At 52.5% G+C, this 27937-nt stretch overlaps 1 protein-coding gene across 5 annotated transcripts in view; it reads left to right on the plus strand.

Moving 5' to 3' along the window:
- SMG6 (SMG6 nonsense mediated mRNA decay factor) overlaps positions 1-27937 on the plus strand; it is a 106474-nt gene that overhangs the window by 60788 nt on the left and 17749 nt on the right. The gene's annotated exons all lie outside the window — the stretch shown is intronic.

Here is a 27937-nt window from a genome sequence, read left to right on the forward strand (position 1 = left end):
AGACACCATGTGTTAACGTACAAAAGGCTTTTAGGAATATGAAGCATTCCCCACTGCCCGCTCTCTATTTTCCTTTCTTTGCTCTAGGAGCCCATTCTAGGCTGAACTTTCCTTTGGCTGTTTGTTTTTAGAATAATGAAATCAGTTCCCTTGTTGATGTGGGGTTTTGGGTCTGCTCTCTGCCACCACCTGGCCAGGAGGGATCTGGGGGCTGCACTTGGAGAATGTGTGTGAGCCTGGTGGGGGATGGAGGAGGCACAATGGCATTTGTTTTGCATGCCCTTGGAGGCACGGCAGGATGAGAGTGGCTCTCAACAGTTTCCTGCTCGGAGGCAGAGCTGCAGCTCCAAAAATGTGGCTCATCTGGGAAGCTGCAGTGTCCCCTCCCTGAGGAGTTGATGCTCCAGGAGGAGAAGTGGGGATGCAGAGCAGGTTTCTGTGGAGAGCCTGCGTGTGACAATGGCAAGGTGCCTTTCCCTGTGCCACTTCTTCTTCATGACATTGTCCTGAAATGACAGTGAGAAATTCAGGACCTTTCTCACAAAGGGACCCAAAGGTGCAAATTTCTCTTTCACTTCTCTGTCTGCCCCAGCCTGTGCTCACAGCACTGCCTGCAGCACAGGCTCCCAGTAAAACCAGGAGCCCTCTCAGTTAGGGGAAGCAGCTTAGTCCAGGAAATGTCTGTGGAAGCATGAATTTTCAAGGTTCTATTTGACAGGGTTAAAAAAATAAGTGTGCAGTTGCCATTGCTGCCCTAAGGTTTGCCCAGTGTGTGTGGTGGCCTCAGGGGGGCTCTGCTGGGGACAATCCAAGGACCCCTATACAGATTCTTTTCCCAGCAGTCACAAACCAGAGCCCCCAGCCTGCAGGTGAGGTGGCTGAGCAGCTCTGGTGCCCTGTAACTTGTGGGAGTGGGTCAGTATTCCCTGAACTCTGCCTCCTCTAACCACACACCAGTTTATTTGGAGTGCCATCTACCTGCCCTGCCAGGCACTTGCACTCATCTTTGTGGCTTTGTCCTGTAGCTACACCTGAGCTACCCAGCTGAGTTCTCCCTGTCCCAGCTCCCTTTGGTTCTGGTGCTTTGTAAAGAAACTGCACAACTCCACAGGTGGGAGTTGGTGCCCTCACAGCTCAGCATCAGCCACCCAGGAACTCTGGAATATCAGGCATGGTGTTATCTCAGTTTTGCTGAAAAAGCAGCACTGATCCCAGAGGGAAACAGCCAGGTCTGCCTGTGCCTGTACCCCTTTATTTCTTTCTGACCAGTGTTTTTATTAGTGGTCAGACAGGTGAGACAGCAGGTGTGCATGCTCACTGTGCAGAGGACACCTGAGAGGATGAAGGGGAGGACAGTGAGTTAGCAAAGAGAGCTCAAAAGCCTGATTTCCAAGAAGGACCTGGGTGAACTGAGGCTTTTCAGTCTCAAGGAAATTCAGGGAAAAGGCAGAGAGATGAACAAGGTGGCCTCCAGCTCCATGCTGAAAAGCACAGGAAGGAACAGGCAGAAATTGTAGCAAAATAAATTAAGAAACTTCAGGAAAGGTTTCATACCTTTGGGTAGTTCAGCGCTTAGTGGCCTCCTTAGTGAGTCTTGAGGAGCTCTCCAGCCTTGGAAATTTTAAAAGGAAGCTGGGTGACTCTCAGGTACAGCTTGGGCTGAGGTAAACACCTTGGAATAGAAGGTAAAGTGACCTCTTTGGATGAACTTAGCCCATTTTCTGCCATTTGGAAATGCTCTAGAAAGAGACTGCAGTTGCAGCTGCGTCAGTACAGTCAAGTGACTGCCCTGTTCCACAAATGTTATCCCTCTGCAGCATTAATGAAGGAATTGTTGGGCTCTGCAGGACTGGGGTGTTGCAGAAGGCACTGCAGAGCCAGCCAGGACTGAGAGGCACAAACCCACATGGGAGTGACTGTGAGCAAGATACAAAAAGGCACTTTCTAGCAAAGAATTCCCCCCAACCCAGCTTAAACTTGTGTGCCATCTCCACTCCACCATCTGCTCCTCGCCCTCCCATGCAGAGCCCAGGTGAATCCAACTCCTTGGCAGTTCATCAGTTCAATGTCAGGTTGGACAGGGCTTGGAGCAGCCTGCTCCAATTAGTAGAATGTGTCCCTGTCCATGGCAAGGGGTTGGAACTGAATGGTTTTTTTGATATCCATTCCAACCCAAACCATCCTGAGCCTGTGGGAGGCATCTCTGGGCTGTTTGCAGTGGAAGGTCTGTGCTGAGCATGGTGGCATTTTGGGATCTGTGTCCCTGAGCCTTCAGCAGGCAATGGCAGCAGAGCAACTCTCTCTGGCACTGATTTTTTTTTCCCATACTGATTTTTCATTGCTTTTTAGCAGGAGTTATTTTTTGCACCAAATTTCTTTCTGTTGTGTTCTCAGTCTTGGCCCAGTTTTCAGCCCAGATTCTTTGCTGGAGAGGCAATGAGAATGTACTGCTCTTTATATGGCACAATGGAAATGTCTTGTGGGTTCTGGTGTGCCAGAGTGACTCTGGGTCCTTTTTCTACCACTTGCATGGCTAGGAAGAGGCAGTTGACTTTTACTACAAGGCTATCTCACCTTGCTTGCTGATGCTCCAAATCCTTACCCCATTTTTTTACCCTCTAGCTTCTTAATTAATTGGTAATATTTCAGAGGAAAACAATCTGTTGAAAGGCAGGACCAGAAGGAATTGGGCTTAAAATGGTGTTGGGCTCTTTGCTCTACCAAGAGAGTGGTTGTTTTGTAAGCTGCATAGGACAAACACTGTGCTTCCCACTCCTTTTTGTTCTCCATGTCCCATTTAGCAGATGGAGTGCAGAATTCAGCCAGAGTTTCTCAGTAAGTTTTTGAGCATTTGGCCTGGCTCTTATTTTGAGTGAAAACGTTCTGACTCCGTTCGCTGCCACGGAGCCGCGCATTCGAATTCCTGCTGGAGCCAGTGGGACACTTAGAGCTTCCCATCATCTCTTGCACTGTCATTGGAGCTGTAACCAACAAAAGCTGGCTCTGGGGTGAGCAGAACTCAGAGTTGTTTTCCTGGGTGTGTGTGTTGGGCACATCTCCACTGCAGCTTGTGTGATGGAACACCACCGACCGTACCAGTCAGCAGCAAACTATGCAGCCTGGTGCCTGAGCTGTCAGCTGTGTCTGCAGCCTCTGCAGCCCAAGGAGACACTGCCAGGACCTCCCTCACCCAGCCTCAGACCCCAGGCAGGAGCAGGGAGCAGCAGCATGGCTGAGTTAAGGTCGGGAAGGGGGAAGGTGGCAACTGTGGAGTCATGGTGCTGGTAATGGAAAACACTTGGGTCGTGTTGAGGTTAAAGAGAGCCCTGGTGAGGGTGCGTGGGTGCAGCCCTGGGAACCTGGGGCACGTCCTGGATTCCTCAGCTCTCACTGGATGCTGTTGTCTCGAGAGCATCCTGCTCTGCAGTGACCCCATGGAGCTCATGGCAAAGCTGGAAGAGGGCTGCAGATATCCCTGATGTGGAGCAGAGCAGGGAGGTTCTCCTCTCTGCAGGCAGGGATTGCTCACATCCCTGCAAGCTCTTCACGGGCTCAGCGTGTGCATCCCCCAGGCCTGTGCCTGCAGCACACCCTCTGCCACATGCCCCAGCCATGGGCAGCTGTGGAGGAGAAAGTGTTAATGTCCCTTCCCACAATAAACCTCTCTGCATGGGGGGTCCTGAAACCTGAGCCTGTCTCTCCTCCCCCAGCCCTGACACACGTTAATAAAAGGTTTTTAAACGCCAATAAAAAGGCAGCAGCCCCAGCTCACCAGGTCCGGGGCCCAGGGTCCTTGGGAAGGCACTTCACAAATGTGTTTTTTGCATTTTCAGGCTTTTGGCTGGTGAATAAGATTGAGGAGAAATACTCCTTCCCCTGATAACAATACAGTGAGACGCAGGATCAGCAGTGTGTGGATTAAAACCAGACGGTGCATGATTAATACATGTGCTTATAGGGCCAGTCACCGTGGTTCCCTCCTCTCAAACAGAAAAGCACTTTTTTTCCTTTCCCTCATGTGCATGCTCATGTGTGGAGTGGACTGTCTCAGATACTCACCACTCAACTGGTCTCAACCCTGTCTCACCTCCCCAGGCAAATGAAAGCCCTAAAACTTGAGGCTCTGAAAATTAATTAGCAATATTTTACTGCCAGACCTACAAGCTGGGTATTGCGTGGCTCCTCCTGCTCTGGGGTGGCCAATGAGCTTCCCACACTTGGTGCTGTTCCTTGTTTCACTCACCTGTCAGTGCAGATAGCCTAAATCCCAAGCTTTATTCTCCTTAGAAATCCCAAATCTCCTTCCTCTGCACTGTCCAGCCCAGGTGGACAGTTCAAATGTGACCTTCTCTCTAGTTGCCCCAGAATGCTCAAGATTGGGCAGGAGCCTTTGGATTAGCTGTTTAGGAGCTAATTATTATTTAGGCTTAGGCTAAAATTAGTCCTGTCTTGTTATTCACTTCACTTATTTGTGGTATTTCAGTCTTCCTAAGACTCTCAGAGATCTCTTGGCAGCGTGTAGTCATGTCTGATGCTTCTTGGAAAGGGAGCCCCAGGTTTAAAAGCCCAGGAGGAGTAGCTGTTGGAGTGACTGGGCTCTGTCATGCCTCTAAACACCAGGCTTTTTGTCTTTTCTGAGACCTAATGACTCCTGGAATGCCAGGGATTAAATCCACCTTGGAGTGGCCACACTATAGTGATTTTGGGAGGACTTTTTGCAAGGCATCAGAGAAAAGGTAGCAAGACCAGGGCTCTGAGAGCAAAAACTTTTTGTAAGCAGAGAGAAAACCCCAGTGAGCAAATGTAACTTGTTTTCTCAGCATCCTTTCCATATTCCCATTCCATAGCCTTGGAGCATCTCCCTCCAGCTGGCAGGCAAATGCTCTCAGCCCATGAGAGCGAGAGCTTCCAGCTTGGAGTTTGGTCCAGAGAGGAAAAGGGAAACTGTGAGCCGAGATGGGAGCCCCAAGGAGGAGAGTCCAATGAGGAGTCATCCTTGAAAAACTCCTTCCATTCCTGCCTGCCTTGGTTTCCAAACAAGCAGTGAAAGATCCCTGCCACGGGCAGCCCTGCTGGGAGCGGGGACTTGGCGGGAGCTGGCAGCCCCGAGGCAGCAGAGTCAGAGGTGTTTACATTTTCTGACCAGTATCTGAACTCCATCCCAGCCTCGACCTTCCCTTTCATGTGGTGCCTTTGGATTGTAAAAGGCAATTAAACTAAATTATGGGCCATGTTGGAAGATGATGTCATGGGGTGATGGAGGAGAGGCTGGATTTTATGCCACCATGAAGGTAGTGGGGGGAACATCACCTGCTTTGAACTCCTCAGCTGTCCTTGGCATCACCTTGGACCTCAGGAGCTGCGTGGGCACCATGGGAGCCTCTCTCTGTCTTTGCCAGGTGCCTTTAGCACAGTGGGAAGTGCCAGGCTCAGTCCCTGTCCCCAGGTCTGGGTGGCAGAGGAGGCAATGCTGGTGTCTGTTGTGCTGTTTTAAATGCAGCCTTGTAGCAACAGGCACAAGTCCTGTCCAGTGACTGCTGCAACATCTCCTAGGGCTGTGCAGGGCATCTTCCAGAGAGGAATCCTGTTCAGTTATTGTTTGGCCTCAGTTTTTAATCACTTTTTAAGCCAAGAGTGCTCTGAGGATATTCTTAAAATTGAGTTTCTGCAGCTAAATGTGAAGTGAACCGATGGCAAACAAGCACTAGCACGGCACAAGAACGCTGAATCCAGCACTGGAGAAATCTGCAATGTGGAATAACAGTTCAGCCTCTTGAAGGGGGGGGGTGGGTTAAAAAGAAGAAAAAAAAAAAAAACTGCAATAAATCTTGCGAGTGGAATCTGCGGGAAATGATCCCATCTGGAAAACTCCAGTGCTGGTGCTGCTGAAGGCTTAAGGAGCGATGCAGATCGCAAAAAGCAAAGCCTGCAGTCTGAGGATGACAGGCTGCTTAATTGATGTCCATTGCAACTGGTACTCTGCCAGTTGATGTTGGCCACCTGCCAGCGTGCTGTAATTTTGGGGCCAGGTGTGAAGCGTTTCTGTTCCATCTTGTTCCCAAGCACCTACAGAAGCCTCACACATCTCACTGGAGGCTGCAGCCCTGTAGGAAACAGCTGTACAGGTATAGGTGAAAGGAAATGTCACAGCTGGGCTGGGAGCCCTCCCCCGTGCCTTGCCCAGGGCTGTGTTTGGGGGGCCACCGCCTCCCCTCCGCCCCCACACTGGGTTTGGGGAGGTGGTCACTGTCACAGGCACACCTGCCTGTCTGTCAGCAAGGTGCTTTGAACATCAGGGAACTTCTGGGAAGAATGCACAGGTCAGAAACCCCCTCTTCAAAGAGGAGCCCAGGGTGGTGTGTGTCAGTTCTGGGAATGGGGAATCCAGCCCGGGAGAGCCCCGGATGCTGGCCAGCTGGGGAAGCTGTGGCCATCTCCACTGGTTTTTTCTGCCTCATGAAACCACAAGGAAATTTCCAACAGCAGGTCTTGTAGAAAGCACAAACCCTTGATTCTGGAAGGCTGAGAACCCTTCAGGATCCTCAGCAAATTGTCACCAGGCCCAGTTTCAGTCACTTAAAAACACGCATTATTTCCCAGCTAAATTTGCTTTGTCTCAGTTTCCAATAATTGACTTTTGCTGTAGGTTGGGAAGTCATGGGTGTCTGCTCTAGCTCTGATATGTCAGTGTGTCCCAAGTCCCCCCAGTTCCCATCCTGTTTTTTATAGGCTGAATAGATGGAGTGAAAGGCAGGACAGTCTGGGGCATGGTTTGGATCCCCTGAGCTGCTCTCCTGGTGTGTTTGAGCTGTGACTTTCCAGGCTCCACATGTTGCTCCTCAGGAGGAGGTGACACTGCGCTGTCCCACTGTCCTCTATACCCATGGACACTCCCAGTGTCCTGCAGCCTTTGCTCCTTCCTGCAGGCACAACTGTGCTAAATAGCATGGGGTTTGTTCCTAAGTAAGTGACTGAGCAATACCAAGTTTTTGCCTGTTACTGAGCTGCTCTCTTGAAACCTCGGGAAGGTTTGAGTCAGTGTCTAATCTGCTGGCTTTATCAGGAGAGGTTTTCTTTGTCCAGGTCACTGAACCTATTGTTAAGCAGCATAAGCCCAAGCAAGCTTCCCTGTGGCCCCGCCAGCACTGCCCTCCTGTTTACACTGACATTTTAAGACCTCTGCTGACCAGATTTTAATCCAGGCCGTATCCTGTGCACTGCAGTCTCTGGGGCATAGGAGCTTTTCACATCCTCTGGCCCGGCCATGCCAAGAGCTCGGGGCTGCTGACGCACGGCCGTGGCATCGGGCTGTGAAACGGCGCTGGAGGCAGCAGCAGTTCAAAGCCCTGCAGCCCCTTTGCCACAGCCAGGTGTGAACAGGTCCTTCCATAGCCCTGGGCAGGCAGGGGGGAGAGGAGGAGCAGATCTAACAGCAGCCCCCCCGTGCAGAGCTGGGGTCCTGCTGCTTTGCCCGGGCTGTGTGTGGGAACTGCAGTCGCACTGCGAGGTGAGGAACCACCTGCCAACGTGTTAAGATCCAGTTACACGTGTTCTCTTCACCCCTGTGTCAGTGAGAGGCAGAGTGGCTTTGTGGTCTGGGCACAGCTTGCAGGGAAGCACAGGGTGCTGCCTTCCAGGCAGCCCTGTCTCCTGCGGGGGGGAACAGGGAGGGAAGAACCAGCAGCTGGTGGAAACAACCTTCCCTGTCCCTGAAATGCCTCTTTCCTGGCATGGGGAGGGAAGGAGCGCTACCACGCTGCGTGGGGAGTTTTCTCAAGTGGCTTGTGATGTTTCCATGCCTTCCTCCCCAGCCTTGGATGCTCCTCTGCCTCTCCTCCAGGCTCATCTTGGACAGGGCGCTTCAACCACAGCGTGAGCTCCAAGTGAATCAGGGTGTGAGCTGTGCACGTGCCCCAGCACGTGTCGGGTGCTCAGCCAGCCCTGCACAGCTTGGCTCTGGTGTCAGCTGAAGGCTCTTTTAAAGTGTTTTCTGGAAGTGAGATGGGATCATCAGCTCCTTGAGGCAGAGACTGACAGGATAAATCAGCCTCGTCCCATGCCTGGGGTTGGATGTTTCCATGCGGATCAGATGATGCTCATTGTCCAGCGTCCTCACTTGTGTCATGGTCAGGCCAGGTTTGTGTAGTGAGGTGGGAAACTTACTTGTGTTTAGGCCTTTTGTCCTAAAAGCTGCTTCCAGGGGTTCACAGATTCTTGGGAAACGGGAAATGTCCTATTCAAGAAACTCGCTGACCGTGTGTTCCTGGAGTTGGGAATAGTGGAGTGACCTAGGAAAGGAGAGGCAGACCAGGTGCAGCACCTCCTTGGAGCACACTGTGTGCACCCTTCACTTCCCTTGGGATATTGCAGTGGGAAATGGCCTTGTTTCTGCTGCCCCAGCACCCAGATAGCACAAACCCTGCCGCCTCTTGGCAGGACATCAGGCCCAGAGAGTGCACGGCTCTGGCCATGCAGAGGTATTGCCACAGCTTTAGTGTACTTGGAATGACATATTGGAGCCCAGACCTCCTCCAGTGGAATTTGCTGATTAGTCTATAAGTGTATTGAAAGGCCTCATTAAAACACCATTAATGCTGGATCCCCTCCCAATGAGCCATCTCTTATTGCTACCCAGAGAAACTCTGAGGAAATGAAAAGGCTGCTCTGGCTTGGCTGAGCTGTCCCTGGGCATGAAGCATGGCCTGAGACAATCTCTGTGCTGCTCAGGTGTTCTTGTGGTGCTTGGGATCACGGGAGGTCCCTGGGACTCAGGGTTGCCTCAGCTTTGCCAGATGGATACACTGTCATTGCTCAGACTCTTCTTTCTGGTACTAAACTCAGTCCTTAACCTGACTCTTGGCCTCTGCCCGAGGCTCAGCTTTACAGGGACCCTCCTTCATGGCACTGTTTTGTCTCTGCCCAACTGAAATGCTCAAATCCCATCTGGAGGTGAGGACGGCTGTGGTATCCACCAAGGCAGCTATGGGAAGGACCTCAGGAAACCCGAAAAAAGACCCAATTAATAACTCCTCATTGTTATCCTGAATAAGAAAGATCCACGTCCTGCAGAGCTTGCCAAAGAAGTGGACGGGGTGGAATGCAGGGAGTGGTCAGCCCAAATAACAGATGGGGATCTACTCTGTCTCTATGGGAGACGGAAGGTGACCTCTGTCATTGAGCTTGGAGTCTGCTCCCCACGTTTCTGCTCCCAGCTGAGCCTTGTGTTGTTTTTGTGGATGCCAAATCCCTTTGGCAGCGCTGGGCTGGGGCTGGGCGAGGTTGGAGAGCCCAGCTCCCATGGCAGGACAGAGCTGTCACCCTCAGTGCCCTCCTGTTGTCACATCCCAAACCCTGATTGAAGAAGATACCACCATAATCTTATTTATTGATTTTTTTTTTTCTCAAAGTCATTGAAGTCAAAGCACTTCCCAGGCATTAATGAATGTATCTCCACAACACGTTGTGACAGAAGGAAAAGCAATTTCCTTGTTAGGGATTGGCAACAGAGGTACACAGGGCTGAGGGACCAAGCTGGTCCCACAGGAAGCCTTGGCTTCAGGATGAGAACAAACCCCTGATACCCAGGATTTCAGGCCAGTGCCTCAGCCCCAGGCCACCCGTGTCCCTTAGGAAGACAGGGGGGTACTAAGGGAAGGTTCATTGGGAAGCATTAAAATTCTTCCCAAACACAGACCCCACATGAGCAGGGGACTGCTGCTGGCCTGGCTGTGTCTGTGGTGGGAGATGAAAAATGCTGGATATTTAATCCAGCAGATAATTTAACCGCATTTTTCCCCATAACATATTTGCATATATTTCCTTAAACATAAGGCAAAACCCATAATTTATTTAAATTAACAAAATTTGCCTTAGCATTTTACATACCAGCATTTTACATAAAGCATTTTCTCCACCATATGTAACAAATATTTGTCTATCTGTTTATATATTATGAACAGTGACAACTATGGTTCTTATTTGTAGTCATTTCATTGATTTATTTTTTTAAACTTTCCCAAAACTTCATTGTACTTGGACTAGGTAGATGCACATATAAACACAAGCTCTCAGTATGAAGACAAATGTGTTTTCTGAGGAGTTACTGCCTGCCTGCTCTGTGAACAGCAGAACAGATTTACATTCTGGTTCCGTATTTATCTTAAGCATAAACGATGTGATGTTTATTACAGCAGCCATTATTAGGGAAGGAAGGAGATTTATATCCATGCACAGAAAGAAAAGGAGTTTGCTGCATCCTTCCAGAGCTGTGTCACTTCACCTGGTACCTGTTCCATGTGTGACTGAAGGATGTTTGTTCATCCTTCCAGAGCTGTCACTTCACCTGGTACCTGTTCCATGTGTGACTGAAGGATGTTTGTTCATCCTTCCAGAGCTGTGTCACTTCACCTGGTACCTGTTCCATGTGTGATTAAAGGATGTTTGTTCATCCTTCCAGAGCTGTCACTTCACCTGGTACCTGTTCCATGTGTGACTGAAGGATGTTTGTTCATCCTTCCAGAGCTGTGTCACTTCACCTGATCCCTCTTCCATGTGTGATTCCCATGGAAAAGTGTCTCTGGAGCAGCTCCCCAGGGTGTGTCAGGGACGTGCCTGCTGCTGTGCATTTGTGGAGCTCACACAGTGACCTCCCAGCTGAGGTGACGTGCCACATGTCTGGTGCTGAGGTCACTCCTGAAGATCATTTTTGCGCTCTTAAGTCACCCAGATGCTTCTGGAACTTGCACCCCTTGCCAGTTTTTATTATTAGCTCCCTCTAGTACCAGTAACTTTTTTTAGTTTTAATGAGTAAAGATTTAATCAGCAGTGATCTGAGCTTTGCTGAAGCCTCATGGATGAAATGCTCTCATCAGTCCAGGCCGTGGGAGCTGAATTTCCTCAGCACTTGCCCGTTTTCACACTCATAAATAAAACTTCCATTTAGACATCAGCATCCTCACCAATTTCGCTGGGACTTGAGTTGGTGACTGTCCTGATGTGGGGAGGGAGAGATCCTCCAGGTCTCCTCAGTTGGGAAGTATGGAATACCTGCTAAGCAGGCCTTTCTTCCTGGGAATCTCTGGAATCTCTGACCCCGTGGAGGTAGCAAAGCCCTCACCACATCCACACTGCTCCACAACATCCTCCCCTTTCCAGGATAAAATCCACCACTTTGGAGAATGGTTTATTTAAATGAGTTCATTTCTTATGTGGGTTTTTTTTTTTGTGCAAAATGAAACATCTTGGCACGGTGAAGTGTGAGGACAGGAGAGAATTTGCTGGAAATTCTGAGAGACTTAGCACGCGTGTGCTAATGGGTATAATTTCCACCCTGCCATGTCTCTCCTCCTACAGACTGAAGGGCATGGGCTGTTCCTCCTGGTGATGAAATCCTGGAAGCCTGATTTACATGGCTTCAGGGCAGTCTGGTGAGGAAGAGGAAGCCTGGCAGCATTACCCTTCAGAGATGCCCCATCCTGTCTTGGGCAGTGCCACCCCTTTCTGCTGGCACCTTGCTCCTCCTGGAGCTTGTTCCCTCGGGCAGGATTCCCACTTTTCAGCTCTTCCCAGATTTCACCTCGGCTTCCCCCTTTTTAATAGGAATGTTTGGCCTCTTGCACTCGGGCTCGGGGAGGAGCAGCTTGTTTCTGCAGCTGGCCTGGTGCCAGATGTCATCACTTCAGGCAGTGCCACGCTGCACATCTTCAGCAGTTTGAAATGGAGAGACAGAGAGAGACAGATAAGATCAGCAGCTTTAGGTGATGGCATTGTTTCAAATAAACCATGCATGACCCAAAGCTTCCACTTCAAATGGGGAATGAAATTGCTTCATCCTTTGACAGCTTGCTCCATGAAAGAAATTTATCTTCACTTAATTGCTTTAGATCCCAAGAGGCTGTGTACAGTAATTTCTAGGAGATAATTATATCAAATTAAAAAAAATATGTGACTGTCGGGCTGCTGAGCATGAATGCAATGGCCAGAGAAGAGAGCAGGGAGGAAGGAGGCACCACAGCTGAGCCCAGCTCACAGGATCCTCCTCAAGGTCCACAGGCACTTGGAGAGCCCAGGAGAGTCTGCCTGCAAGGCATTTGAGCTGAGCAGCAAGCTCGGAGCTGGGAATTCTGCTCTCCCAGAGCATCTTCAGGAGCAGGGAAGCCTTTTCTTCCCTGCTGGGGCATGGCAGGGATGTGTGTCACCCCTGCCTTGTCCCTTGTGCTCAGGACACCTCGCCAGGAGAGCTTGGCAGTGCCTCCATCCGGTTCGTTCTCCCGTGTGGATGTACAGTAGAGCTGAGGAACAAGAAAGCTTGTTGATTTAAAAACATGTATATTTAGAAGCAGAGTGTAAACTTCCTGCCCAGGCTGGGATTGGATTCTTGACTATGTTTGAGTTTCCAGTTTTCATTTCCTTTGCCCTCATACTTAACATTGTGTATCTCCCAGAGTGTGCCCCAGACTAATCTCTCTCTAACCCTCCCTTGCCCTGCATTTTTCTGCCATTATTTGCACATCAGTTCCAACTCTTCCAGGAAGCAGCATATCTCCTGATTGTCACTCCATGCCATGGCTTATCCTGGGCTCCTGCAGGTCTCCTGTGTCCCTCTGGAAGTGACCTCAGACCCCAGCCAGCAGCAGATCTGAGCTGGGGGGTGCAGCAGGGACAGAACTGCTGGCAGTTGCCACCCCTCAGAGAAAGATGAGCTCTTGGCACGGGTTTGAAATCCTGAAGGGACACTCATTCCTCTTGTTAGCTCATGGGAAACAGTCACTGACCAGTCCCAGCAGGGGTAAATCCATCCTCTAAGTCTTCTCTTTCTCTCTTTCACATCAGGCTTCATGCCCTCCCTGACTGCTCTTGTGACAGCTCCTGCCCTGCCATTGCCTTTACAGCCCATATCCTGGGGACAAAGAGAAAGTTGTTCCCCCCAGGGCTGTGACAGTTTTGGTGTGTGATCCTGCGTGGGCTTTGAAAGGGTTGACAACAATCCTGAGCCAGAACTGAGCTCCTCCCCAAGCCCTGTGATGTGCAGGCTGGTTTTTGAAGTGTGCTGCAGCTTCAGCTGTTCCCAGGAAGTCTGCAGGGGAACTGTGTTTGTGCTAACGAGGTAAAGTCCCCTTGTGTTTCTGGAGGGGATCTGCTCAATGGGCTCTTTGATGTCATCTCAGTTTTTGGACTTACATCAAGTAAATCTAAGAAAGAAAAGAAATGTTTTGGCTGAGCCCAGAACATTTGCACCTGAGCAAGATGACCTGTGGCTGTGCTGAAATCTGTGGCCACCAGTAGAGCTGTGGAGCAGGGAGATGGAGGCTTCTGCTCCCAGAAGCTGCCTGGATTGTCTCAAGTGGTGGGAGAGTTGAGACATGTAAAAAAGCTCCACAAAGCAGTCCTCAAACATAGCACTGTCCCCTGTGCTGATCAAGGTGCTGCTGATGGTCAGTGTGATACCACCCTGGGTGCAGACAAAACTGGGTGGTTCAGGCCATTTGTGCCACACTGAACAGTCTCTCCTATCTTTCCCTGTGGCTCTAGAGCCCTGAGAAATGTTATGTTGGGATGACTGCCCCTAAATATGCTCAGATTTCATGTGTTGTCTCCTAGCTCAGACCTCACAGTGCTGCCATGAGGTTTATAATGAATCATGGGAGTATTCAGTTGCAGAGGGGTTGGAACTTTAAGGTCCCTTCCAACCCAAACCATTCTGAGATTCTTGGTCCTGGCTGCCCAAGCCCAGCTCCCTGACAGGTCACACATCCTGATCTTCAATTCCAGCTTGTTGTTACTTTTTTTTTTTTTGTATGAGATGTCCTGACAAAGGGTATCACAATGGGTAGCAGCTTCCACTGCTCTCCCTGACAGCCTCTGCAGCCCAAATAGCCTTTGTCCCTTTGTGTCCTCCTTCTGGGAATGGCAGAAACTGGCAGAAGAGCAGTTAAAAAATGGAGTACCCAAGGAGCTCATCTGGCTGAGAGCTGCTGCTCACAGCAAAATTGGCATTTTTGTTTCAGAGGCCACGAGTGAAGGAGTTAATGATGATCCCAGATGGTTTCAGACTTTGCCTCTTGCCACCCCTTCCTGTTCCCCCAGGATCTCAGATGGTGGCGGGAGATGAAGTAAAATTCTGGAGTTTATTGTAAAGTTCATCCCTCTCCCTCAGTCATGCTGGAACTTGTGTGTGCTGTGTTGGCAGCTTCAGTAGGATGCTACCTGGTAATTAATTAGTTGTCAAGAGACAGCCCAGAGCTTCCAAGTCTTTATATTCTTGCTAATAGAAATTGCTCTGATTACATTTTCCCCCTTGGCTGGAGGGATGAGGAGTGATGGTCCACGGGCAGCTGGAGCACGCCTGCCTGGCCTCTGCTGGGGCTCCTGTGAGCGTGCTAGCACATGCTTCCCTCAGCACAGACCCTGGGGGAGCCCACTCCTGAGCCAGGGCTTTGCCAGCCTGGTCTGCTCACGTTTCTATCACACACTTCCCCTGCCTTTGCAGGTGAGCCCTGCCACAATTCCCCTTCAGCTGCTCCTCAGGGTCTTCCCTTGGCATCTCCATTCCCTTCCCCTGCCCAGGCAGAAGTGCTTTGCATGTGCTTTTAGAGCCTTTTTTCTGGGCTAAGCTTAAAAAGACATGCAGTGTCTACAGAGCTTCCTGGTGTTTTGCCTCAGCCTCACTTCTGTTTCCTTTTCATTTTTATCTCCATGTTTCTGCAGTTAGTTTTCATCAGATTTAGGTTTCTACCTGCAGAGTGTGGTCAGGGAGCAAGCAGTGCCTGGATTTTGGGCTCAGCCAAGCAAGGCACTGATCCTAAGCTGGGTTTACCTTACCCAGTGGTTTGTTAAAGAACCATTTCAATTTTTATTCACTAGTTTATGTTTTTCCCATCTTTTTTGCAGTGATTCTCTGCTAACAGATGACAGTTCCCATTCTCCTCCTCTCTGGCCAGTGTCTGTGTGTTCCCTAGCAGCCTGGCACCTTGAGCAGCCTCAAAATTAGAATATTAGGAGCTGAACCCTTCTCCTCCTTCTCCTCCTCTCTGGCCAGTGTCTATATGTTCCCTAGCAGCCTGATACCTTGAACAGCCTCAAAATTAGAATATTAGGAGCTGAACTCCATCATCCATCCTTATGCTTCTCTGGTCAGCACCACCACCTTGGAGGCAGCAGTGTATGACACCCCAGCTCTTTGGGAGGTGTTGCTCATTGCTCTGCAGAAGGTCACAGTCATTTTCTGTCTCAATTATCAAACCTTCTTGTGGCTCCAGGGAGCAGCTGCCTGGGCAGGAGCTGGGAGACAATCAGCCCAGCCCTTCTGGCAAGTGCAGAGCCCAGCCCATGGGTGCTGCAACTCCTTTAATGCGACCTCAGCCGGGTTTTGGGGTGTCCCCAGCGGGGTCCAGATGGTGCAGTCCTGCTCAGCACAGCCTGTCCAGCTTCCCTAGCCACTGGCCACCTTAGCAGGCTTAGGTGATATCAGCTCTTAGTGATTATCAGCTCATTTTGATTTCAGCTCTGTGCTTGCTAGGTGCCTTAGGCACACGCAGGGACAGAGAGGAGAAGTGCTGGGTGAGGTTCCACAGGAGTGTCTTTGTTGAATCTTCTGTGAAGGTTCTCAGGGACAGCTCTTCTGCCAAGCTGGGAAAAAGTAGGGGTTTTTATAGGGTATAGAGGTTTTAGGAATTGTCCAATAGTAGGGGTTGAGGGGAATGTGACCTGTAGTCTTACAGAGAGATAAGCAAGGGTCTGAAGGCAGAAAAAAGGGCTTCTAAGGTCCACTGATCTTGACTGAGCATTTCCTATCTTAGGCTGCTGAACACCATGGAGGCATTGCAGGTCCTGGGCCTGCTACACTCCTTGGAGCCTGCCTGCTGCCCCTGGGAGCAGCTGTGCCCTGGCTGATCCCAGGAAGGCTCCTGGCCAGCTGGGGGGGCAGCGTGGCTCTGCCGGATGCTCTCACGCCTGCCGGGGCCGTGCCTTCCCTTCCCACCCCCGGGGAGCCCCGGGGACTGGGCCCGACCCACCTGACACTGCTGCCTCTGCACACATATGGTCCCTTGTCTTTGTGTTTGCTTTAGTGTGGGAGGGCTCCACGCTGAACTCCTGGAGCTTTTAAGCTATTGTTAGTGCCGACCCGGCGTGGCAGTTTTACAGGCATGGCCCCAGCCCTAACAAAGGCAATTAGGATGCTATTCTGTTGGAGCTTTGGGGATGAGAGATTTCTAGTGTCTGGAAGGAGCAGTCTGGAAAGGGCATAATCTAATGCAGAAGATGAAGACAAAGGCATTTTGGAGGCAGGATGTGGGGAAAATGGGGGCATGAGATGCTCAGAGGGCAGAGCTTCTGCAGGATTGGGGATGCAGGAGCCCAGCAGCTCGGGGTGCAAGGGTGGAGTGAGCAGGAGAGAAGCAGAGATGCTGCTCTGAGCAGGTACAGGGAGGTGTTTCTGCTGGGTTGGGGTGAAGGGGGAAGGGGAAGAGTTGGGTGCTCTATCCTTGGGCAGGAAATGATGGTTCTGGTGAGAAAAGTGTGGGGTGGAAAAAGCCCCAAGGTGTGACAACTACTAGTGTCACCCTGCAGAGTAGTGAGCAAAGGAGATGGAGGTGACAGTTGGGACAGGAGTGTCACAGGGCTGTCGAGTGACCTTGGAGGTGGCACAGGAGGGGTGGGGGAGCAGCAGAGGGTCACAAGGGCCACCAGCAGCATGTGGTTTGGTGCAATTCACCCAGGGCGAGTCAGGAGGCCGTTCCCAGTCACAGGGCTCGAGTTGCATTTCTTGCTGCTGGCTCCTTCCTCGCTTGGCTTTTCCAGCATCTGATCTGAGTGTTTGTTTGCTTCCAGTGATTTCAGTTGTTTTCTATTTTAGCTCCTGACCCCGAGTGCCTGGGCTGGGGCAGGCAGGCACCGTTTGAAAGCCGCCACTTGGCGGCAATAACTGTTCGAGCCGTGGAGCAGCACCCATCTAACCCCTCTTTTCACACACTCGGAGCTTCCCAAACATTAACCTTTGGATTAAAATTTTCCATGCTTGGTCTCTCCCCAGATGTGATGTCTGAGCTTTGGTTTGGGTTCATGTTTTTCCTGTTTGCTGGATTCGTATTATGGGAGAATGAAAGAAATACTTTTCCCATTTACAAAAAAAAAAAAAAAAATTATAGTCTTCATTTATTTGGTTGTTTTTTTTTTTTTTTCATTCTGGGATTCACCAAAAATGGTTGAAGTTTGAAGCTGAAAATAATTAGCTTGCCTGCAGCAGGCTGTTGTCACAGCAGTCAGGGAAGTGCCACAGCTCCAGGTGTGTGACGCCATGGGTACCACCAGTACAGCCTGCTCAGCCCACTCCAGGTACATTCAGGCACTGCCAGCAGAGCCAGGAGAGCCTTGCTGTGAGTCAGCCTGAGTAACTCCAGATCTGCAAGAGGGCGTCTGGCTTTTTGTTTTTTAGAAAGAGGGGAAAAAAAGTTGTTTTTCAGGCTGCACATGCAGGCTGCTGATGCGCCGGGGCCGCGCAGGCTCCCGAGCTGGGTGAGTCAGGCACAGGGCTCGTCCCCTGCTCCTGCTGCAGCTCATGGCACAGGGCTCATCCTCTGCTCCTGCTGCAGCTCCTGGCACAGGGCTTGTCCCTTGCTCCTGCTGCAGCTCATGGCACAGGGCTCATCCCCTGCTCCTGCTGCAGCTCCTGGCACGGCCAGGGGATGACGTGTGCTAGCCCCTGTGGCTCAGCTCCTACCCCAAGCCCCCTGTGCAGCGTGGCTGTCGCTGCCCCCCTTTGCAGGACAACCTGCCTCCTTTCACCTGATGTCACCAAGGGGCTGCACCATCCTTGTCCTGAAGCCAAACACTCAGATCCCACTTTTTGACACCTTCTCCACCTTGGACAATGCTCTGCATTTCCCTGTGTTGAGTTTTTTTTTTTTTATTTTTTGCTGGCTGCTGCACCCCTCCTTTGTGCTCCAAGTCTGCTTGCTGCTCATCGGGTGGGGACCTGTGCTGCTCACACCAGCACTTGTAATGTCTGGCCTGCAGCTCTGCCAGAGGACAGAATTGGCTCTGGGTGCACGGCTGGATCGCGAGGACGGTGTTAGATGGAGGGTGGAGTGAGTGAATACCCCTCTCTTCCTACTGTGCTTTCAGGAAATGTCTCTAATGCAGCTGTAAGTGTGAATGAAGTCAAAAGTATGGATTGGTGCCCCTGCTCCAGCCCACCCCACTTGTCAGGGCTCATCCAGAGTCCCCACCCTATTGTTCTGCTTCAGCTCCTCCGTTTCAGGGCAGGGGCCCTGCTCTGCACTCAGCATCCCACTCCCGAGAGGAGGAGCTCTCCTGAAAACAAAGACACAGCGAATAGCTTTCCTTTCCCCACCGAGCCAACGTTCCAATCCCTCCTTCCCTTCCCTAGGTGTGTTTGCAGTTCTTGGCCCAGCTGGAAGCGAGCAACTGCAAGACTCAGGCCATTAATCATTTGCCAGAAAAGCTGAGTATTGGGTATAAGTAGCAGAGCTGTGCTTGCTGCTTCCTTAAAACAGAGCAGGATCTGCATGGGCCAGAGCTCACGGCCAGTGCTGAAAATCACCTCTCTGCTAGGCTAAGGGAGCGTGTCCTGCTTGGAGCAGCCCCTCCTGGAAGAGGACATGGGCTCTCAGGCACAAGAACGTCATCGGGAGTCCCCTAAGTGGCAGCATTTCACTGTAAAGCAAAACAGAGCGTTTGTCCCTCCCCGAAGTGGCTGCTGGAAATGGTGCGAGCTGCTTCCCGCCCTGCCCCGAGCCCGGAGCGTGCTGCCAGCGCGGTTCTTGCGGCAGGGGGGAAATGCCAGTGTTGGTAATATCTCTGGGGCTGTGGTGGCCCAGCCAGCCAAGCTGTGGTGGCATTTTTCTGGTGTTATTCCACTGCCTGCTGTATCCCCACCCTCTGTTTTCAAGGGAATTCAACGCTGGCCCTGACGGAGCAGCCGGCAGTCGGAGGAGCTCCTCCCTGCACATGGCAGCCCCGTGAGCTGCCCTTTCACCAGGGCTTTGTTAGTTCAAAGCAAAGCTGCTTCTCCTTCTCCTTCCAAAGCTGAGGAGAGGCAGAGTGCCCTGAGCTTCCCAGCAGCATCCAGGGCTGGTGAGGCGTGCGAGCAGCACCAGCACAGCTCGGCATTGACGTTTCTCCGTCTGGCTTCTGGTTTGTGGAGCAGAGGTTTCTCATCCCATGGCTCTGACTCAGGTATCTGTTTCCTCTGATGTGGGCAGCCATCACTGGAGCTTTTGCCCTGGGCACACTGTTGTTTTGTGTCCCCCAGGGGGTGGTGGGAGTTGTGGGAGAGCTCCCCGAGTGCTGCCACAGCCGGCCGGTGCTGTGGATCCCTGGGATGGGAAAAGCAGCATCTCTGTGTTCTAAAGTTCCCCTAAAACTGGTGGGATGAGCATCCAGTTTGTGTCCTAGACTGAAAAGTCTGAAGGAAATTAAATACACACCTTGACTCAAGCCAGCTCATGCACTTTAACTCGGATTTTGGGCTGTTGCTGGGTGTCAGCTCAAGGACCCTCAGCTCTCTGCTCCACATCCAGCTCCACGTAAGAGCAACACCACATTCCTTTGGCACTGAAGGCTTAGGAGGGATCTTTTGTGGTATTTCTTTGGCTGCATTTTCCTGGCCAAACAGCCCTGCCTGAATTCAATACCGTTGTGCCACTGGCACTAACCACTCTGACCAGTTTAGCTAGAGAGGGGTCCCAGTTCAGCAGGTTGGGATTATCACCCGCTGAGAATTGCTGGTGTTTGAGGAAGTGAAAACCCTCTGGGGAGGCTGCGAGCAGTGGCCAGGTGGGAGCTTTGCTGCTTTAGGAGGTTTTAGTGGTTCTCATTAAAACAGTCTCCTGTAGACTCAGTTTCCTAAAAGAAGAGGAGAAAATTCCAAATGCTTTCATCCCAGTTCAAGTATCCACCAGGGCAGGGAACTGTGGAAGTTACGGTGGGATCTCAGATGACATTCTCTGGAAAGAAAACTTAATAGAGTGCAAGTATGAAATGCTCAGGCCAGAGCAGCTGTGCCCTCTGCAAGGGCTTGGCCAGTGCTTGCACCTCTCCCTTGCCTGTGCTGGGTAAGGAAGGGTAGAGAGGGGGAAATCAGGGGTCTGCTGGAGGAGCCCCTCTGCTTTGGAGCCTTTGGCACCTCCGTGAGATATTTAAATGACAGACAGACATATAGGGATCTGTAAATACTCATTTGGTGCCAACTAAACCACAAAGAAGATACAGCATTTGTGGTCCAAGGAAGTTTAAATATTTGTGGTCAAACTTAAAATTCGACATAAAACTCTCATCTGCAATGGAAGGCAGCCAGGAACTGCATGGAGAACGTATAAGCTGTGTAAACTCACAGAAATGGCTTCCCAGCCAGCTTTGCCAGGACCAGGCAGAATATTCCAGCTCTTGCCTCTCTGCCTGAAGCAGAGGTGACACAGGAAGGGCAGATGGTGCAGGCTGGGCAGGTGGGGGCTGTCAGGGTGAGTTCTGGTTTGCACCTTTATGCTATTTTTATACTATAGATTGCCAGCCCTGCTTCCCCGTTCCTGTGCTGTCAGGCTTTTCCTTCCACCACCCAACTTCCCACTGCCACAGCACTCTGTGACACTGGTGCCTTGTCCTGTGGGACAGGAATCTCTGAGTTACTCAGTGGGTGAAATCCTGGGGCAGTTTCTCATTGTCTCCATGGGCAATCCTTGAGAAATAGTTTGTGCTGCTGGTGAATCTTCAGGGTTTCCTCCTTGTGAGCCCCCAGCAGGGCCAGCTCCCTCCTGCCGCTGCTCCAGAGACACATTCCGGAACAGGGAGGGTGCCAGATAACCACAGCAGTGTCCCCACAGCATGGGGCAGCCTGGACTGGGCTCCTGCCCTTTTTTTCCCCTCCACATGTCCTGCAGAAAGGGCTCTGTCTCAGGGCACTGTCGCAAGAGTGCCCTGAGATTTGCAATCGAGATGTTGGATTGAACATTCATCAGCCGCATTTCCCAAATTGCAGCAGAGACAGATCCCAGTCCTGGCACAGCAACACGGTCTCTGGTCACCAGTGTGGCCCCACAAGCAGATGCACCCAAAAAACCCCTGGGGTGGAGAGGTGTGGTGGTGGCCCTGCCTTGTCCCCAACGCCAGCGTCCTCTGGAGTGGTGGCCTCAGAGGAAGGGCAGCGTGCGGCTGCTGAGAGCAGAGCAGTCGCCTTTCCCTTACTAAGCAATCCTCCCTTCCTCCACCAAAGAGCCTGCTAACCACTTTCTTATCTGTCTGAACTCTGCAAAACAATCTCTGGCAAGGCAGGCATCCTCCGAAATGGCAGAGGAAATAAATTCCCCCAGTCCCCGAAAAGGAAAAGACTGGAGGCTCCTGTGGCAGGGAGAGCAGCCCATGCCCTGTGAAAGCTGTCAGTGGTGCCATGTTGGCTTTGCTGAGGATAAGGAGCTTGCCTTCCTCCTTCCCCAGCCTGGGATCATGGGTTAGGGGCAGGATTTCAGGGATTTGTCTTCCCTGGTTTGTGTTCCAGTAGGATTTGTAAGGGAGGAGCAGAGCGAGCTCCTTTGGACTTGGCTTTACTCGTGGCCTGACTTTTTCTCTTTCTTTCCTTGGGAAGTTTGGGGATGTGCTGGGAGCTGGGCTGGGAGACAGGAAGGCACTGAGGTGGCTGTAACAGGGAGTCCCTGTGTGTGAGTCACTGTTTCTCCAGGAGTCCTCTGTCTCTTTCCCAGCTGTGATTTTTCAGCCCCTCGTTCACATGACAGACAATTTAAATATGTGGTCCTGTGCTCAAGGCTTCACCTTGAAGAGCAGAAATGCCCTGGATATGTCACTGCTGTGGGGATCAGCACATGTGGCCATGGTGGGTGGAAGCAAATTCTTTCTCCAGTGAAAATTCCTGCAAAAATTCCTGCAGTGTCTTACTGGAGGCACCATTTTGCTCTGTGGAGGAGCCCACAGCCTCTGCTGAGCTATTGGCACCAATGCCTGAGGCCACGAGGAGAATCAGACACTCACAAACCAGATGAAACATCCCCATTACTCACTGGAAGCTTCCTGTATCCCATCATCTTCTCTGGGACTGCTCTGGTGGGGGTAAAATTAAACAAGCTGAAGAGCCACCTCCTGCCTAGGAGGTGTCAGATGCTGCCTGGAGCCAACTGCTCCGTGCTGCAAATGCTGCTGCTCCCTGGATCTGACAATGAAGTTCTTTAGCACATTTAACAGGTGAGTAAGACATTAGGGCAAGTCTTTCCAAGCAACAGTGAAAGCCAAAAGCTTGGTTTGGAATCCAGCAGGAACTTTCCTCTCCAGGCTCTGTAGTTCCAGGGAAGGAGTTGGTCCTGGGCTGGGCTGTGTCAGCTCTCCAGGCCATCCTGGGCACAGGAACTTTAGGTGGATCTGGTTTTTCATCTGGAACATCTGCTTTGGCTTTGGTGTGACTCTTCCACAAAATTAGCTAAAGGTTCCTGCAGGACCCTCAGAGGTATTTTGGCTCCAAGCCCCAGAGCTGCTCACAGCTTCCCCCATGTCACTGAGTGTCACCCTGATGTCCTGCAGCTGCCAGCAGTGACAGGTAGCAGAACCTTGGCAGTAATCTGTGCAGGCTACTCAGGGCTCTGGTCTCTGACCCCAAAAACTGGGTGACTCAGCTCAGATCCATCACTTTGCACCTTTATGTCACCCATGTGTATTCTCTGCATCACTGCATTGGATGAGGTGAGCCCAGCAAGCCCTGGGGATGGTGGGCAGCTGGCTCCCTTTCCATGCTGCTTTCCAGCTTTAAAGGCCAGTCCTGGCTGAGCTGTGTGGCCTTTAAAGCTGGAAAGAGAGAGGTGTTTGCCAGGCCAGAGCACATCTGCTGTGATGACTCGTCTGAGACTGTGTGCCCCAGTGCAGAGGCTGGAGCTGTGCCTGAGTGAGGCTCAGCATGCTGGGAGAGAGTTTGGGATAAGACATGGCCACATTCTCTTTTTGGAGAGTGGTTCTCCAGCTGTGGCCACGGGGAAGAGCAACTGGAATGGTTCTTCTGGATTTCTCTGTCTTCCTTGGGTGTTTTCTCATGCTCCTCTCTGTGATGGAACATCTGGCATGGATGTGGCAGATCCTTTCCCCAGCTGTGCTCTCTGGTTGGTGCGCAGGATCCAGCAGTGAGATCCATCCAAGCCAGAGGTGCCTTGGTTTGGTCCCTGTTGCAGCCATAGTTGCTCTCTCAGGTCACACACAGCATTGCAGGCACATGGGAACCACGTCCCCCGAGCCTGCTTGTGGGGTTAGTTGAAATTAAAAGTTTCTCTGAGAGACCTGTGCCTGGAGGCAGCTCTCAGCTGCCGAAACCAGGGTTACACCCAGCTGTGAGTGCCTCTGCCCAGCTGGGATGGACACCTTGGGCCTCCCTACCCAGGAACCAAACCCCTCCAAGCTGTGTTTGGGGCTGGGCAGAGCAGGGGGCTCCTTGGGTGGGGAACGAGCCCAGGGGAGTTGGGCTGTGATGAGTCCAGGGTTGAACCCAGCCCAGCTTCTGTGCTAGCCTGTGAGATTAAAACACAGAAGGGATGAGACCAAAGGAGGCAGGCGCTTTCCTTTGTGCTCCTCCTCCCAGCTGGCTCCCCAGAGAAGGGAGGAGGCAGCCCAGGGCACAGGGAGGCACTGAGCCATGGCCTGCCTGGATGTTTTGCAGGGTCAGTGCAAACATTTCAGCTGGGCAGGGCAGTCGCTGCGTGGTTTAGATTGTTTGGGGCTCACTTGGTCTCAGCATCGTTCAGCTACTTCAGCTAAGACATGTTTAAAATGATGTGGCAAAACCAGTGTTATCCCCACTCTGGATCGTGCTGGAGCTTGGCTCTGAGTCCCTGTCCTATCCCGTTCCCATCTCCCAATTTGGGATGGGATCTCTCCATGCTATGACTCAAACTTCTCATGTCCTTTTCCCCTTCTGAATCCAGCTGTCAGGATGTGCTGGTGTCTCCCCCTCGCTCACAGGAATGCAGAGCCGGCAATGGCAGCCTGTCCTCTGAGCAATCGCTTCTCCAGAGCTGCTGCCTCCTGTTTCCTTGTGGACTCGCGGGTTTTGCCGAGGGAGAAGCTGCCGGATCCCCGCACACACCTTCGGCAGCAGGGGGGCATTGCCAGAGGGCATGGGGCAGCTCCCTCCAGGCCATGTCCCCCCGGGATGTGGCAGGTCCCCGCGGCTGAGCAGGGCTCCCCTGGCCAGCTGGCTGGGCTGCCGGAGGCTCTTTGGACTAGCTGAAGGAATCTGCATTCCTGCCTCCCAGTTGTTTGCTCTTTAGGACGCTGTGTAAAATTAACAAGTTGTAAAAGTTGATTGAAGGCGGCGGAGGGTGTGACAGCGATTTTGGGAGCTGCGGGAGAGCGGCGTGCGGAGCGGCGGGGCCGGCCCGGGGGCAGAGGCGCGGCCCCGCCGGCTCCGGGCGCTGCTCTGACCCAAAGCGAGAGCCGGGCTGGTTTCTGGTGGTGTCACCAGCACCAGGTGCAGGTGTCCCCTCAGGCACAGAGCTCACAGCTCGCAGAGCAAGCCCTTCCCTCCCCTTAAATCTTCTGGAAGACATGTGGTGCTGTGGTGTGGAGTCCTGTGCACTCCGCAGTGCTCAGGGAAGCTTTTCCCTTCTGCCTGTTTTATCAGTGAGGGGAAATGCAGCTGAGACCATAGAGGGGATCAGCTTCATTAGATCTGGGAAGCCCTGGTTTGAGTGGGAATCTCACTGACTGCTGGCAGGAGGTGACACTCGTGAGGTCCTGGTGGCACTGGCACTGTAGAGTGGCTTTGAAAACACAACAGCTGGTTCAGTTAATGCTGCAGCCCTGTGGGTCTCAACAGGCAGTTAGTGTGTGTTAATGTGTGTCCCGCTGTGTCTTACTCAATGATCAGTATGTTAATGTGTGACCCATGAATTAGCAGTTGGCTAATGAGCCTCGGCAGTGTGGCCAAGCAGCCGCCAGCCCCCAGTGGGTGGCTGGTGCTGGAGCTGGTGGTGTGCCTGTCTGATGGAGCAGGAGATTGGGAACGTCTCCCCTCCAGCCCCGATGGCAATCAGGGCTGCTGCAGCCGAAGCCGCCTCAGTCCCACGCCTGGCCTGCAGCCACGTGTCCCCGAGAGGCACCGCGGTGGCCAGGGGCTCTGGGGTGGCTCTGGGGAACTGAGCCCGGGTCACGGACGGGGGCACCAGACCACTTCAGCAATTCTCGTTTTCGGTTTTCCTTTGAGAGCGGCTGCGTTCGTGTCAGGCCTATTTTCATACCCAGCAGTGACTCGGAGCCAGGCTTTCGGTTCCTGCTGTCACACTGCACAGAGGGGGAAGGGCTCTATTCCCCACTGGGGCTGAGGTGTGTGCTGCCACATCACCAGAAACATCCCCACCGTGTCATTTCACTCTGCCATTCCTTCAGGAAGGTCGGGCACAGCTCCCGGTGTCCCCGCCACGCCCCGCTGGCATTGCCACGTGCACCAGGAGCACCGTCGTGGTTATCCCGGCACTGCCTCTCACATTTCCACCCTGAAACAGGAAGTTTCTGCCCCAGGCGGGTTGCTCGGCGGCACGCAAGGTCCCTGTCCGCCCTTCCAGAGAGCCCTGGGTGCCAGTCACGGGTCACTTCTTTCCCAGCCTGGCTGCCGGCAGCCCGGGGCTCTGCCGCGTCCTCCCCGGGCAGGGCTGCACGTGACGGGGATGTGCAGAGCATTTGCTCCTTCCCTGTTTTTCATTCATGTGGGCTGGAAAAATGTGTTCATGAGACGAGTTGCTGTGGCATTATGTCATGGGCCTTTTGGTTGGGCTCTTTTCCCCCCAGCAGATGAGCTGGATTTAAGCATGTGCTGTGCTGTGCTGGCTTGGCAGGAAATCTGGTGTTTCCTACTGGTTTCTTCTTTAGGGGAGGAAGGAGTGATCCCACCTGCCCTTGTCCCCAGCCTCAGCCAAGGGTGAAGAGAGCTCTTCTGCATTTTGCCTAATCATTCCTGATCCAAGAGGCTCAGATTTAAGCCTTTGTGGAGCAATGGCTGCACTGCAGCTGTGCCAGCACTCAGCCCCTCCTGAAAATCTCATGGATGTCACTTTTATTTCTAGAGGTGTCTTGAGAAATCCCTCAGGAATGGGGTCAGGATAGGGCACCCATCTCTTCCCCACCTGTACAGGCAGTCCCTGCATCCCCTTCCCCACTCCTGCTGTTCTTGGCCACATCCTGGCATCCTCTGGCATGTGGCTGGTGGTGGTAGGCACTCTGCTTGCCCAGCAGCCTGGGCACAACAGAACTGCAGATACCCAGACTGGAAAATCCCTCGGCAGAAGTTACCCCGTGTGAGTCAGGCTGGGTCTCCATGGCATTAGCCCATGGAGCTGGGGGTGAAGCCAGTGGTGAGGTTTCCACCACTTCCCTCAGCTGCAGCTCAGAGCTCTCAGGAACTCTCAGGAGGGATGTTTCCCATGACAGCCATTCCCACTTCGCTCATGTTCTCTTTCCTTTGGACTTTCCCCTGCACACAATCATTCCTAAAGGAGGGCCAGGAGGTTGGGAATGTTCCTGTGGTGACACTTGCAGGGATTGCTCCTGGCTGGATGTCACAAGCAGTAAAAGGCTGTCCTGGGAAAGAGGGTCCCCAGCAGCTCCTGGAGCTGCTGAGCTGGTGTCACCTTGTCCTTTGCTCACCTCAGCACCATAGGGCACATTTTATAGCTGCAGAATCAGTGGTTATGAATCTGTTGGTCCTCAAAATACTAATTCCTGTGATCACCCTGCTCACATCACCTCCCTGCAGCAGCAGCTGCCTCTGTGGGGAGGACAGGGCTTCTCCTGCCATGCAGGTCCAGGGGGACAGGAGGATTTCAGGGGGCACCTACCAGCAGAGGCAGCCCCAGGTGCACGAGGGTGCCTCGCTCCGGCAGTAGCCGAGGTGGAAGGTTGGAGGTCAGAGGAGGGTCAGGTTTTTTGACACGCACGGCAGAGACACGCTGGTTAAAATTAGCCTCAGAGAGGAAACTGGCAGTGCTGTGGAAGAGCAGAAGTTTCCTCTCACGGCAGCCTGGTGCAGCGAGGCCAGTGCCACTGCCAGCCCTGGCTCACCAAGGCACAGCCCCATCGGGGACAAGCTGATGTCCTCCGTACCAGCACCAGGCCTGGCATCACATGGTGTGTGTCCCTGGCTGTGAGGCACCTGGCCCTCTCCCCAGCTTCAGAATCCCAGTCCTGGCAGCCTGCAGAGACCCTTTTGGGATGGGGTTCTCTGAGACTGCTTTGGTCTATGAGCACAGCAAACCCAGGGTGGTTTGGGGGCAGGGGAAACTCAGGCGTCAGCACAGACTTTGTGTCCGTAGCGTGTAGCACTTTTAATCTCCTTTGCTGACTTTCTCCCTATAAATCTGCAGCTCCCTGGGGGTGACACCAGTCAGCAGGAAGCACCAGGGGAGAGCTGTGCAGGTGCAGAGCCCTGCTGCAAGGGGACAAGGGCTGAGCCAAGGCCAGGCGTGGCAGAGGTGCCGGCTGAGACTGTGCCGCCTGGGACAGGGCTGCGGAGGCACCAGGCTCCCGTGCTCTGGAAACTCCATTTGAGAGCCTCATAAATTGGATAATTACCCAAGCTATTGAGTTTCCTTCAGGCCAGATCCGTCCCAGCCTCCCCAGCAGGGCTCCCCAGTTGGTCTGTGAGATGGGCCTGTGGGACGGGGTCGGGCTGGAGGTGAGATGGGGCTCAGGTTTTCACAAATGCCCCCACCCTCTCACTCTCACACCTGCATCCCTCCACAGCTTTTAGGGGGGAAATCCAGCAACGAAGCCAAAAGGAAGCAGAGGGATAGGCCACATCATTGATCTCTCATGGTTCAGCAGGATTTTCCTCCATGTGCTGGGACTGGGCAGGGGGGCTGGCTGTGCCCTGGGAGTCCTGCAGCCCTGGAGTGCTCAGAGGAAGCAGGACAGGATCGGTGCTGAATGTCCTGACTTTGCC

The sequence above is a fragment of the Serinus canaria genome, chromosome 19 (assembly GCF_022539315.1).
Source record: "Serinus canaria isolate serCan28SL12 chromosome 19, serCan2020, whole genome shotgun sequence".
In the NCBI taxonomy this organism is placed as follows: Eukaryota; Metazoa; Chordata; class Aves; order Passeriformes; family Fringillidae; genus Serinus; species Serinus canaria.